This window comes from Gymnodraco acuticeps, unplaced genomic scaffold, assembly GCF_902827175.1.
Source record: "Gymnodraco acuticeps unplaced genomic scaffold, fGymAcu1.1, whole genome shotgun sequence".
Lineage (NCBI taxonomy): Eukaryota > Metazoa > Chordata > Actinopteri > Perciformes > Bathydraconidae > Gymnodraco > Gymnodraco acuticeps.
In genome coordinates this window covers 34,300-47,384 of record NW_022991168.1, presented here as the reverse complement: position 1 = coordinate 47,384, position 13,085 = coordinate 34,300, and the positions used below count along the sequence as shown (strand labels likewise).

The 13,085-nt window shown below is 43.8% G+C and overlaps 1 protein-coding gene across 1 annotated transcript in view; it reads left to right on the top strand.

Moving 5' to 3' along the window:
• pak1 (p21 protein (Cdc42/Rac)-activated kinase 1) overlaps positions 1–13,085 on the top strand; it is a 90,856-nt gene that overhangs the window by 48,149 nt on the left and 29,622 nt on the right. The window lies entirely within an intron of this gene.

Here is a 13,085-nt window from a genome sequence, read left to right as displayed (position 1 = left end):
ACTTAATCGATTACCAAATTAGTTGCCAACTAATTCAGTCGTCGATTCGTTGGTGACGTCATCACGTGTGTTTTACGCGCCGTTAAGCTCCAACGTTATTGGTCTTTTTATTGGTACTGGAGATATTTAAACCATATATGTCATGTATTATTGCTACATAAGCATTATATCACAGTTTTTGTGTCGCCAACTCGTTTCTAATATGCAAAAAGACAAACAAATGCGTCTATGATGTATTTTCGATCTTTCTCTCCCCGTCTATGTGCGAGGGGGCAGTTGACACACACGCAGCTGCTACATGCAGCAACACACACACGCAATAAGAGTTTAGCATGTTAGGGCGGTAACACGAGCAGTTTGTCTAAACATTTAGCAAAAGTGCTCCACATTCAGACGGAGAAATGCACCGGGTTCGACTGTCTTTCTAGTAGCTCTGTAGCCCCATCCACGAGTAACGTTTCCACGTCAGGTAGGCTATGTTATGTACAGGGGCGGCGCCAGGGGGGAGCCAAAGCACCCCCTAATCACCCCCAAGAAATATGTGTTTTTTTTTTTTTTTTTTTTCCAAAAATTATTATTATTATTTTTATTAAATTAAATGAGAAATATTATTGATTACATCAATGCATATGTGAAACAAACAAATGTTTGACCAGAAACATAAAGCCAATACAGGTGATATGATTAGGCCAATGGCCTGCACCCATTCGATTTTTGACCTACCCATAGGCTAAATTACTTTGACACTTGAGTGACTTCCTGTTAGCTAGAGCGCCAAATGATTTGCTAACAAAGTGACAATTGATCGTTTTTAGTCCTTAACGTCCATGTGTGAACACTCAATCAAAATCACCTGAAAGCGAGAGGGATTCTGCACATAATAGGCCTCGTGAGTACAGTAGCTTACTTCTGGGTCTCTGTGTTTCATTCAAGATGTGTGTGTGTGTTGTGTGTGGTGTGTGTGTGTGGTGTGTGTGTGTGTGTGTGTGTGTGTGGTGTGTGTGTGTGTGTGTGTGTGTGTGTGTATGTGTGTGTGGTGTGTGGTGTGTGTGTGTGTGGTGTGTGTGTGTGTGTGTGTGTGTGTGGTGTGTGTGTGTGTGATGTGTGTGTGTGTGTGTGTGTGCTGTGTGTGTGTGTGTGTGTGTGTGTGTGTGTGTGTGTGTGGGTGTGTGTGTGTGTGTGTGTGTGTGTGTGTGTGTGTGTGTGTGTGTGTGTGTGTGTGGTGTGTGTGTGTTGTGTGTGTGTGTGTGTGTGTGTGTGTGTGTGTGTGTGTGTGTGTGTGTTCTAAAGGGCAGTACAGAGCTGGAACACCAGGTCTCCCTGTTGGGGGTCTTAATGTGACCTTGTAGTTTATGTCAGCATTGATTATGTTTAGCTGTGCGCTAGGTCTTTATAGGATTTTGTGTATGTTTTGTCACGCAGAGAGCCTCTCTCGTGGGTTGTTTTGGATTATTTTATACTCTGTAGGCGACTCGATCTTTAGACACACACACAAACACGCACGCACACACACATCGTGATCTGTCTCTGTAAATGCCTTGGTTCCTAAACAGATTGACACCAAGAAAAGAAACAAATTCTCATTTTAGATGCTGCAAAAACCGGTATACAGTATATTGTCCTGTTTGCTTATGTATAGTATTTCTACTGCCATCATTCCATCCTCACTTTGAAGAGTTCAAAATCACCTTAGATAGATTTAATAAGTGGCAGGAGTTGTGACGGATTTCAACCAGGATGAAGGCTAGTAGGAAGGAGCTGTGTTAATAAAGTCCTTAATCCACTCAAGTAAAGAGTTGGTTAGCCAGGGTTTAGCGTTGGCTTCCCAGTGTGCCAATGTCAGAGCGGGCTCTCTTTTCTACTAGGGCTCTGCTCCATTCCTTGTACCAGCGAAGACAGAAGTATGGCAGGTCAAAGAGTTCATCCTATCTGCTGGGTCCATCATTTGTTCGAGGTTTGTCTCACGTGAAGTAGAACTAGGTGGACCCAAATGTAGGTGACAGGAACTTCCTAACAGAAAACACTTTTAGCCTTGGTCCAGACAGGCAAAGCAGAACTGATGGCTGAACAGCTTAAACTAATAAGGCCTGGACAGACAGGCAGGAAAACACACAGACAGGAAATAATAAAGCACATGAGAAAAGTTTTCAAAGTAAAGAAGGATTAACAGATAAACTTAAAAACAGGATCATGACAATCAGTGCTGGAAATATAAAAGCTAAAAAACAAATGATGACATTATGATTGAAAGTCAAACCACATTGAGGATTTGGAGACTCGTCACACTGTTTTTCTCAGTTTTCATGCTCACATAAATACAAGAGGCAAACTCTGGGGCAGAGCCCGGAAGCCCATAAGGAAGTGCCACAAACTGCAGTTCATCTATTGGCCCGTAGGAGCAGGCTGCAGAAAGGAGCAATTTCCATAGACCCCCATTGTTAAAATGTCCAACTTTACAGCAGAAACAGTGTGCGAAAAAGTACACGTCCCACCGTCCGGGACGTGTTATTTACAATATCGGACAAGTAGATCTTTCAATTGACTTGTCCGGTGGACAAGTGACGTTTTTCGGCCTGATTTATTGACAAATTATTGATACATTCAGTTTACAAAAGGCAGAACTCATTCGCAAATTGTACGTGTCCGCCATTGTTCGTTTAGAAATGTTAAGAATCAACAAGCAGAACCGAAACTAAGGAAATGCATCTCGCCGCTTTCTGTACAGTTAGGCGGGGCGGGGCGGGAAGTGTAGCACAGTGGCAGGGTTGGGAAGCACAACTCGGTTCCGAGTAGGAACAAATAACAATTGTCCGGTACCGGGATTAATAAGAGTTGTGAGGACAGGAAGCGAGGCCGAGCCCCGCGGACCGCAGCTCTCTCTCTCTATGCTCCGTATCAGCTGATCGCTGCACGGTGCAGCTCAGTGTCTCTCTCTCTTTCTTTCTACACACAGCGGATCCGCTGCCCGTTTAACAGCCTCAGCTTTGTCAAACTTTCTTTCTCTAACACGTAATGAAGGTTATTAATCGTTTTAGCTCCTATGTTGTTAATATTGACCGCCATTTCCTTTATGAAGTGAAGCAGCCTCCCTGTCTGTGTCCTCGCGCTGTCCTCACATCCCCGGACCCCCAGACTCGGAGGAGCACAGGGATGTCAGTATTGTTTATGAAGCAGGGTATAGAAAGTAGCTACATTATTGAAATGAAAATACTATTTATTTACTTTTACAAACAGTGAGCAGCTGGGCAGCTGCAGCATGTGTAAATAAATGCGTGCAAGCGTCTTTGAGTTGTAGAAAAGCGCTAGGCCTATAGGCTATAAATATAATGTATCATTATTATTATTAGGCCTATGTGTTGGACATGTGTGGTTGGACTCTGTCTCACAGGCAGGTTGCAGTGTAACATCAGAGGAGACTGGGCCAATTGTACATTCTCAAACTGCACCACTTAGAACTAACTAAACAATGCGGAGATTATTTTTATATAATTGTATTCAATAACCGTAACGAAATTCAACAGTATGAAGTGATTTGTAAATAGGAATATAGATTTGACTTAATGTTTTCATAAATATATTTTTCTCCCAGTTTGTCATAGGACTTATTTTGACCCTCTCAAAGAACCGGAATCAAAAAGCAGAACCGGAATCGTTAAAATCCAAACGATACCCAACCCATTGTGTAATACAGTAAAATCTTACCGCTCACTTACGTTAGCGGTGTCATAAAAACCGTGGGAAAATGTAAAATACGATGACGAAGAAGAAGATTCCAGTGGCCCCAATTTTTGTCCATTCTGGACAAGTGAAAAATGTATTCGGACAAGTAAATTGCCAAACTCACTTGTCCATGGACAAGTACTCTCTAAAAACTTTTTCTCACACTGAGAAATAAACACGTTTCTACCCCTGGATGCAGTAAAACTTATTCTGGATATAGTTAGATTCCACCTTAATGACAATGGATTAGGGAGTGCATTTTTTTTACAACGCATCCTAAAGCGGCCAAAATCATAAAAATATAAGAAAGAAATATAACTCAAAGCAAAGTGCCGCTGAGGCACCCGTCAGCGAATCTTACGCATGGGTAAAAATCAAGGTCAGAGCAAAAGTCGTTTTAGTGCAATTTATTATACACATATCAAGCATTTTTCTTCGTTCTTACCCGATGGTAAAAAACCATAGGCCTACCGGGTGCGCTGCGCACTACCACCTGTTTCCCAGATTTATAATGAGCAGGTCTCCCCTCCCCCGGTGCCCAAAGGCTGCCTTTACAAAACAGAGGCATAGTACAACTTATTTGAGAATAAGTAAGAATTAAAAGGAAGATTTACTATAAACAAAAAATAACAATAAAATAAATGGATAACTATTAAATAATATAAGCTCCTAGATATGGCTTCATCATACCGGCCCCTAATTGTGATGCTATAGCAAATAAATTACAACTACACATTCTATGGAGCCAGGTAACACCTTTAAATATTTTAAACTATGCAAAATATCAAATCACATTTCTGTTTATCATACAACATGTACTACTAGTATGCATATATACATTCAACAAGTCATTTCAATGAGTCCCCACTTAGATCCCCCCCCAAAGTTCATGCTGCATGCTGTCTTTTGTGGTTTCACCACTCACTGTCCCTGAGGCAGGAGACAAAAGGGTATCAGTGTAGTTTGAAATAGAGCGGTTTGTGTATGGAAAGATGTAAGAAAGATAGTATGTGTGTGTGCAGGGGATACGGGGTAGGGCATTGGCTAGCTCTTGGCTCAGTTGGCTTCCAGGAGTAGACAGAGCTTGCTAATGGGCCTTTGCAGGATGTTAGTCTTGGTCTGAACTAACACACTTCTGACCAGACCTTTGGGTCCAGGCAGGGTTTTAACCACACGGCCGAGGGGCCACGAGTTCCTTGGTGCCGTTTCATCGACGATGACCACAATATCGTTGGGTTGAAGATTCCTTCTAGTGTTGACCCACTTTTGCCTTTGCTGCATGAGTGGCAGATATTCTTTAGCCCACCTCTGCCAGAAGAGGTCTGCAATGTATTGAACTTGTCTCCATCTCTTTCTGGTGTAGAGGTCATCTTTGCAGAAGAGTCCAGGTGGTAAGAGTGGTTTGGTTTTCAGCTGCAGCAGGTGGTTTGGCGTGAGGGGTTCTAAATCATTAGGATCAGCTGACACAGTTGTGATTGGTCTGTCATTGAGCATAGATTCAACTTCACAAAAGGCTGTTTGTAGCATTTCATCATCCATGACCTGATGTTTAAGAACTGAAAAGAGTACTTTTTTTCACCAGCCTGATCAGTCTTTCCCACACTCCTCCGAAGTGTGCTCCTGATGGGGGATTGAACATCCACCTGACTTGCTCAGAGAGCAGGGAATCCTGGATCTTTTTGTGATCAAGCTGGTTTAGAGCAGTCTCCAGTTCTTTCTGAGCGCCTACAAAGTTGGTCCCATGATCTGTTCTGATCGTTAGAATTGGTCCTCTTCGACATGAAAACCGCTTTATGGCGTTGATGCAGGAGTCAGTATCTAAGGTACTCGCCACCTCCAGATGAATAGCTCGACTCACAAGGCAGGTAAATATTACCCCCCCACCACTTCACCTGGCCTCGACCTCTTTTAACCACGATGGGTCCGAAATAGTCAATTCCCACATGAGAGAAAGGTGGAAGTTCTGGAACCACACGATCTTCAGGTAGGTCAGCCCTTTTTTGTTCTCCAACACTTGCCTGCATGCGTCTACAAAAAACACAAGCCTTTATTATTTTCCTTGCAGAAGAGTTGGCAGAGGGTAACCAGAATTTCTGGCCTAGTCTGGAGAGCATGTGGTTCCTCCCAGAGTGTCCGACCTGCTGATGAATATCGCATAGAATCAGTTTGGATATGTGGGAGTTTTTTTGGAAGGATTATCGGGTTTCTCAAATGTACTGGTATAGCAGATTTACTTATGCGTCCTCCAATCCGTAGGATACCTTCATCCAGAATAGGATCAACTTTGCGTAAGGGGCTGTCAGCTTTAACATCTTTCCCTTTCCTTAGCAGCATCAGCTCAGATTCAAAGTAGCGCTCTTGTTCGTAGTGAATGATGGATTTCTCTGCTTCCTCCAAATCCTCCACAGATAGTCCTTGTTGTCTTTCTGCAGTTTTGGAGCGGGTCACTGGTGCTTTAGCTCTTTTGGATTGAAGCAGTCTTTTGAGTTTCAACAACCAACCAACTGCTCTCTGTAGTTTTTTCCAAGAGGAGTAGTGTTCAATGAGGTCGGTGGTTGTACAGTTATTTATTTGCAAGCTGTTTAACAGAGATGTCCTTTTTGATCTCTGGATCATTAAGGAGGATGTGGCCAAGATCCTTTGGCACTTCAGGCCATCACTTTCCTCCTTTGAAAGGAAGTCAGGGCCATTCAACCATCTTGTGGACTCCAAGAATGGTTCAATATTCAATCCACGTGATGCAAAGTCTGCTGGATTGTCCTTGGAACTTACATGCCTCCATTGGCTTTCTTGGGACAAGTTGTGAATCACAGCTATCCTATTAGCAACGTAGGTATGGAATCTTTTTGTTTGGTTGTGGATGTATTTTAGTACTGATGTACGATCTGTCCAGAAGGTTGATTTCTGTAGTTTCATGTTTAGTTCCTTCTGTAACATCCCGTCAACTTTTACAGCAAGTGTAGCAGCTGCGAGCTCCAATCTGGGAATGGTGATTTGCTTCAGAGGTTTGACTCTGGATTTCCCGAGAACGAATGACACATGAGTATCTCCTTTGTGGTTCGTGAATCTAATGTAGCTTGCAGTGCCATGCCCTGTTTCACTTGCGTCACAGAAGTGATGCAGCTCAGCAGTCCTTATGAGTCCAAAATGTTCAGGCTTCATGCACCTGTTCACTTCAAATCTGCTCAACTGATCTAGTTCTGCTATCCATCTTTGCCATGACTTTGAAAGGTGTTCTGGGATAACTTCATCCCATCCACACTTACCAATGCAGAGTCCTCTAAGGACACACATATTCATTCATCAACCACTATAACCAGATCAGCCCTATGCATTACAACTTGTTTCACACACACACACACACACACACACACACACACACACACACACACACACACACACACACACACACACACACACACACACACACACACACACACACACACACACACACACACACACACACACACACATACACACACACACACTAAATTAATATTGCGGTTATTATTTATATACCGTGGGGCAAAAAAGTAATTAGTCAGCCACCACTTGTGCAAGTTCTCCCACTTAAAGAGAGAGGCCTGTAATTTTCATCCTAGGTACACTTCAACTATGAGAGACAGAATGAGGGGAAAGAATCCAGGAAATCACATTGTAGGATTTTTAATGAATTAATTGTTAAATTCCTCGGTAAAATAAGTATTTGGTCACCTACAAACAAACAAGATTTCTGGCTCTCACAGACCTGTAACTTCTTCTTTAAGAGCCTCCTCTGTCCTCCACTCGTTAACTGTATTAATGGCACCTGTTTGAACTCGTTATCAGTATAAAAGACACCTGTCCACAACCTCAAACAGTCACACTCCAAACTCCACTATGGCCAAGACCAAAGAGCTGTCAAAGGACACCAGAAACAAAATTGTAGACCTGCACCAGGCTGGGAAGACTGAATCTGCAATAGGTAAGCAGCTTGGTGTGAAGAAATCAACTGTGGGAGCAATTATTAGAAAATGGAAGACATACAAGACCACTGATAATCTCCCTCGATCTGGGGCTCCACGCAAGATCTCACCCCGTGCGGTCAAAATGATCACAAGAACGGTGAACAAAAATCCCAGAACCACACGGGGGGGACCTAGTCAATGACCTGCAGAGAGCTGGGACCAAAGTAACAAAGGCTACCATCACTAACACACTACGCCGCCAGGGACTCAAATCCTGCAGTGCCAGACGTGTCCCCCTGCTTAAGCCAGTACATGTCCAGGCCCGTCTGAAGTTTGCTAGAGAGCATTTAGATGATCCAGAAGAGGATTGGGAGAATGTCATATGGTCAGATGAAACCAAAATAGAACTTTTTGGTAAAAACTCAACTAGACGTGTTTGGAGGAGAAAGAATGCTGAGTTGCATCCAAAGAACACCATACCTACTGTGAAACATGGGGGTGGAAACATCATGCTTTGGGGCTGTTTTTCTGCAAAGGGACCAGGACGACTGATCCGTGTAAAGGAAAGAATTAATGGGGCCATGTATCGTGAGATTTTGAGTGACAACCTCCTTCCATCAGCAAGGGCATTGAAGATGAAACGTGGCTGGGTCTTTCAGCATGACAATGATCCCAAACACACCGCCCGGGCAACGAAGGAGTGGCTTCGTAAGAAGCATTTCAAGGTCCTGGAGTGGCCTAGCCACTCTCCAGATCTCAACCCCATAGAAAATCTTTGGAGGGAGTTGAAAGTCTGTGTTGCCCAGCGACAGCCCCAAAACATCACTGCTCTAGAGGATATCTGCATGGAGGAATGGGCCAAAATACCAGCAACAGTGTGTGAAAACCTTGTGAAGACTTACAGAAAACGTTTGACCTCTGTCATTGCCAACAAAGGGTAACAAAGTATTGAGATGAACTTTTGTTATTGACCAAATACTTATTTTCCACCATAATTTGCAAATAAATTCTTTAAAAATCCTACAATGTGATTTCCTGGATTCTTTCCCCCCATTCTGTCTCTCATAGTTGAAGTGTACCTAGGATGAAAATTATAGGCCTCTCATCTTTTTAAGTGGGAGAACTTGCACAATTGGTGGCTGACTAAATACTTTTTTGCCCCACTGTAAATCAGTATGATACATTTATTATCAGCTGAAATATTTTTACAAGATGCTGGTCTGTTTGGACGCTCCATACAGTTAAAAAAAACGGATCATGCTGCTGAAAAAAAACAATTCCCTCTGTGGATCAGTAAATATTATCATATTCTCAGTTTCCAAAAACATGAAACACAGAAAAGCAGCAAATCCTCAAAAAACAGTAGCTCGAACTTGCATGATTATCATTGTGGTAGTGAAAGTTTGAAACATGATTCAAACACTGAGCACGTCAGGGAGACGCCTGAAAGTTAAAGTTCTGTAACAAGAGAACTGCTCGTAATCTGAGCCAAATACTGGGAGCAACCCTAAAACACAGAGGATTATGGGTAAAATGAGAGGGATTCAGACGTGCCGATTATGCTCTTTCTTCACCACACCTCTGCTGTTCACTCTCCCTCTGGCAGCACTGAATACTCCACAGAAATCTGAAGTGTGTGTGTGTACGCCTCATTCTAAGATACAGTCTGTTATTTGGTCACACACTCTGCCTCTGCATCCTCTCTCTTTTTCTACTGTACTTATTACTTCTCTCGTTCTGTCTTTCTATATCTCTCTCTATGTTCTGTCTCTAACCCTATTCCAACCAGGCAGAATATAACCAACCCCCCACCCTCTCCCCCTCTCCTCCTCTCCTTCCATCCCTCATTTTCTCCTTGATTATCAATTATTCTCTCTCTCTCTCTCTCTCTCTCTCTCTCTCTCTCTCTCTCTCTCTCTCTCTCTCTCTCTCTCCTCACACACACACATCCCGACCACACCCATGATAATGAGTCTTTGAAGATAGAACCTCACGCACACAGAGCACTATTATAATTATAATTCACTTAAAAAAAGAAGCTTGAGTCTTCTGTGAGGTGGCTTTCAATATTTGCGTGTGTGTGTTCGGATCGTGATTTGCACATGTGTATAGCCATATATAAAATGTGTGTCTGGTGTGTAAAATATGTTAAAATATACATTTGAAGTCTGGGCCTTGGGGTTTGTCTCGTTACCGTGACGACATGATGTTGGAGTTGACTGCTGACAGATCTCTCTCTCTGTGTCTGCACTTCACCCTGCTGATGGTGCGTTCAGGGTTCAGAGGAAATCTCATGCAGTTGACTCCTCGCCTTTTCCCCTTTTGTTGTGTGTTAGGCCAGCGGCCGCGTGGCGCCTCCGTCTCTTTGTCCTGTTTGTGTCTCCCATTTATCTCCTGGCTCACTCAACACGCACAGGAATAGAGGTATTTATTGACGTGTGTTCTGAGTGTCCTGTGTGTGTAGCAGCAGGCGCTCACCATGCACGCACACACACACTGAGCTCTGCTAGGCTCTACCATGGGCGGATCCCCCCTGCTGGGTCTGCAAACTCAGCTAAATGCTTCACAGCAGAGTGTGTGTGTGTGTGCCCCTGGCCAACTTGTGGCCCCACGCAAAGTTATGTGATGAGGTCCTCTGTGTCCCGAGCGTCGACCGGGGGTGAGGGGGTGCTAGTGAAGTACGCGTGTGAACTGCGAGCGCTGGAGCCTCGCAGCGGAAACTGCGGCACGCTTAATTGCGCCGCATTTGCGCATCAGATGAGGCTCCCTCCGCAAGATGAGGCCCCGCGTGATCTGCGTTTAGGCAGGGGCGGGCCTGTGTGTATGTACAAGTTAAATAGAAAAAGAGTTTATGAAAAGTTTTTTTTTTTTAAAGGAAATTAACCAGGGGAAATTCAGGTGTTCACTCAGTTGTGATTACACACCGTACAATACATGCACAGGAGCTGTACACTAGGTCTGAATATATACATAAATACAAACACATGCGTTTTTCTGTTATACGGAGAGAGCAAAGGCTGCCAGTTTGTCCGGCGCCAGGGAGAAGTTAGGGGTTCGGTGCCTTGCTCAAGGACACTTTGGAGTGCTCAGGAGGTGAACTGGCACGTCTCCAGCTACCAGTCCACACTATGTATTTTTCTTCAGTTCCCAAGCAAAGTCCCTACAGACTGAGCCACCTGTACGTTGATGCTGTATGATTTCAGACAGGAGGGGTGGGTGTGTGTGAGTCACAGTGAGACACTAGCTGCTGGACAAAGTGCAGCGTTTAGCAGAGCGGGGGGGGGAGCAGAGAGACAACATGAGGTGAACACTGGAACTGGATATGAAAATTGTTTGTGTGTCATGCAGCAGACAGTTTTGCTTTGTCAGATAACAGGTCTTTGCTGAAACTGGCAGCAGTGTCTGAAATCTGAGACATTTGCTGTCTTGCGTGACTGTGTGTCTGTCTACCTTTTGAGTGTGTGTGTGTCTGTCTACCTTTTGAGTGTGTGTGTCTGTCTACCTTTTGAGTGTGTGTGTGTCTGTCTACCTTTTGAGTGTGTGTGTGTCTGTCTACCTTTGAGTGTTTGTGTCTGTCTACCTTTGAGTGTGTGTGTCTGTCTACCTTTGAGTGTGTGTGTCTGTCTACCTTTTGAGTGTGTGTGTCTGTCTACCTTTGAGTGTGTGTGTGTGTGTGTGTGTGTGTGTCTGTCTACCTTTGAGTGTGTTAAAGATTGACAACAATCTATGTTACTGTCTGCTTAAAGAGGTAGTTTTATAAGGTTTAACAGGGATTTCTGATTGTGTATGTGTGTAAAGATAAGTGTGTGTGTATATAAAGATACATAATTTAAGCTACATGTAGGGCTCATCGTCTACCTTTAACAGTGTTTGTTTGTGATGGCTGTAAACACATACCACCTCTTCATGTGTGTGTGAGACAGTAGAGTGCGTGTGTGTGACAGTGTCTGTGTCATTCTTTTTACCCAGCAGACACAATACTCAGTTGTGTGTTGTTGTGTGTTGAGGGGTTGGTGTTATTCTCACTGCTGTACTTCCCTCTTCCTCATGTGACTCACCTTGTGACATCAGCGTTCGGCAGGTCTGATTGGTCAGAAGCAGACTCTCAGTCTCTCTCTGCTTACACTCTCACTGTCCAGCTTTCTCTCCTCTCTGTTGTTTCTTTGTGGATCTGTTGAGAAGCTGGAAGATGTTTGTCTGCTAAGGTAAGAGAGGATATCAGAGTTAGGTGTTTAAAGTGAAACAGCGTGAACCTTCACTTTTTTAATCCACCTCTTTCTGTTGAATCTGTATATTTAAAAAGAGAAAGAAGTTACTTCTGGTAACATAACGTAATGAGTCTCCTTTTTTATTGTTTTGTAGATCTGATGTTTTTGGTAATGTTTTCTTAAAAATATATATTTAATTTGACAGTGCAGCTTATTCCTCATAACTCCAACTTTTAAGTTCAGTGTGCATCATGTTTTTCTTTACTCACTAAGTACAGACAATAATACACTGCTGGAGAAATGTTCACATTTTCTAGTAAACAGAGCAGATCAAAACCTCAGCTCAACATTCGGTCCGAACATTGAAGCTGCACACTCTTCACTCATTATGGAAATGTTATAAAACTGAAAGGATGTGCCTCTCCAGACCTTTAGGCCACGTTTACACGTAGACGAAACGGGTTGTATCCGCTACAGTTCTCTATCGTATGGACGGTTCGTCCACACCAGGCCTTAACGGAACCGCGGAAATGGAGCCCTCAAATGATAACGGCTCCCAAGGTGGGTAGATCTGCGGACGATACGCTCGGGGGGGCCAAACGACTCCGTGTGTACGATCATTTCCTGATAACGATGACGCCATAGCCCCACCTCTCCCCACCTCTGCTGCTCACCCCGCGTCATTGCTGATGTGTTTCGCCAACAACAATGGTGGATCACAGGGTTGCTTTAGTGCTCCAGATGCTACTGAGCATGCTACAGATGTTAGTGCAAAAATCTACAGCTCCTCTACCACAACCACCAGCAACAAGTGGACATGGAGAACTACATGAACTACATGTTGCTAAACTACCTCAGGTCCATCAGGCCTGAACTCTGCCGGAGAGACACCTCTGGGTTTCATCTGTGATGTCAGGGGAAGATCAGGATATTGTACATATGGATTTTACATGAAGAGGACTGAGAAGGGTGTGTGTCATAGGCGGAGTTTGACATTTGCTCTTGGGGGGGCAAACCTTTTTTACTGACGTCAGTACACAGTCCCAACTATTGCGTGGGGTGCTACGGATACAGTAGCAATAAAGCCAGCGTTCACCGCACTGAGTATGACTTTTCCATGCCCGCCGTACACACAGTCATATGGAAGGGGCGGTCTCTCCCCCCAACAACAGTGCATTACATAACTGTAAAACGTATCATAACTGTGCAC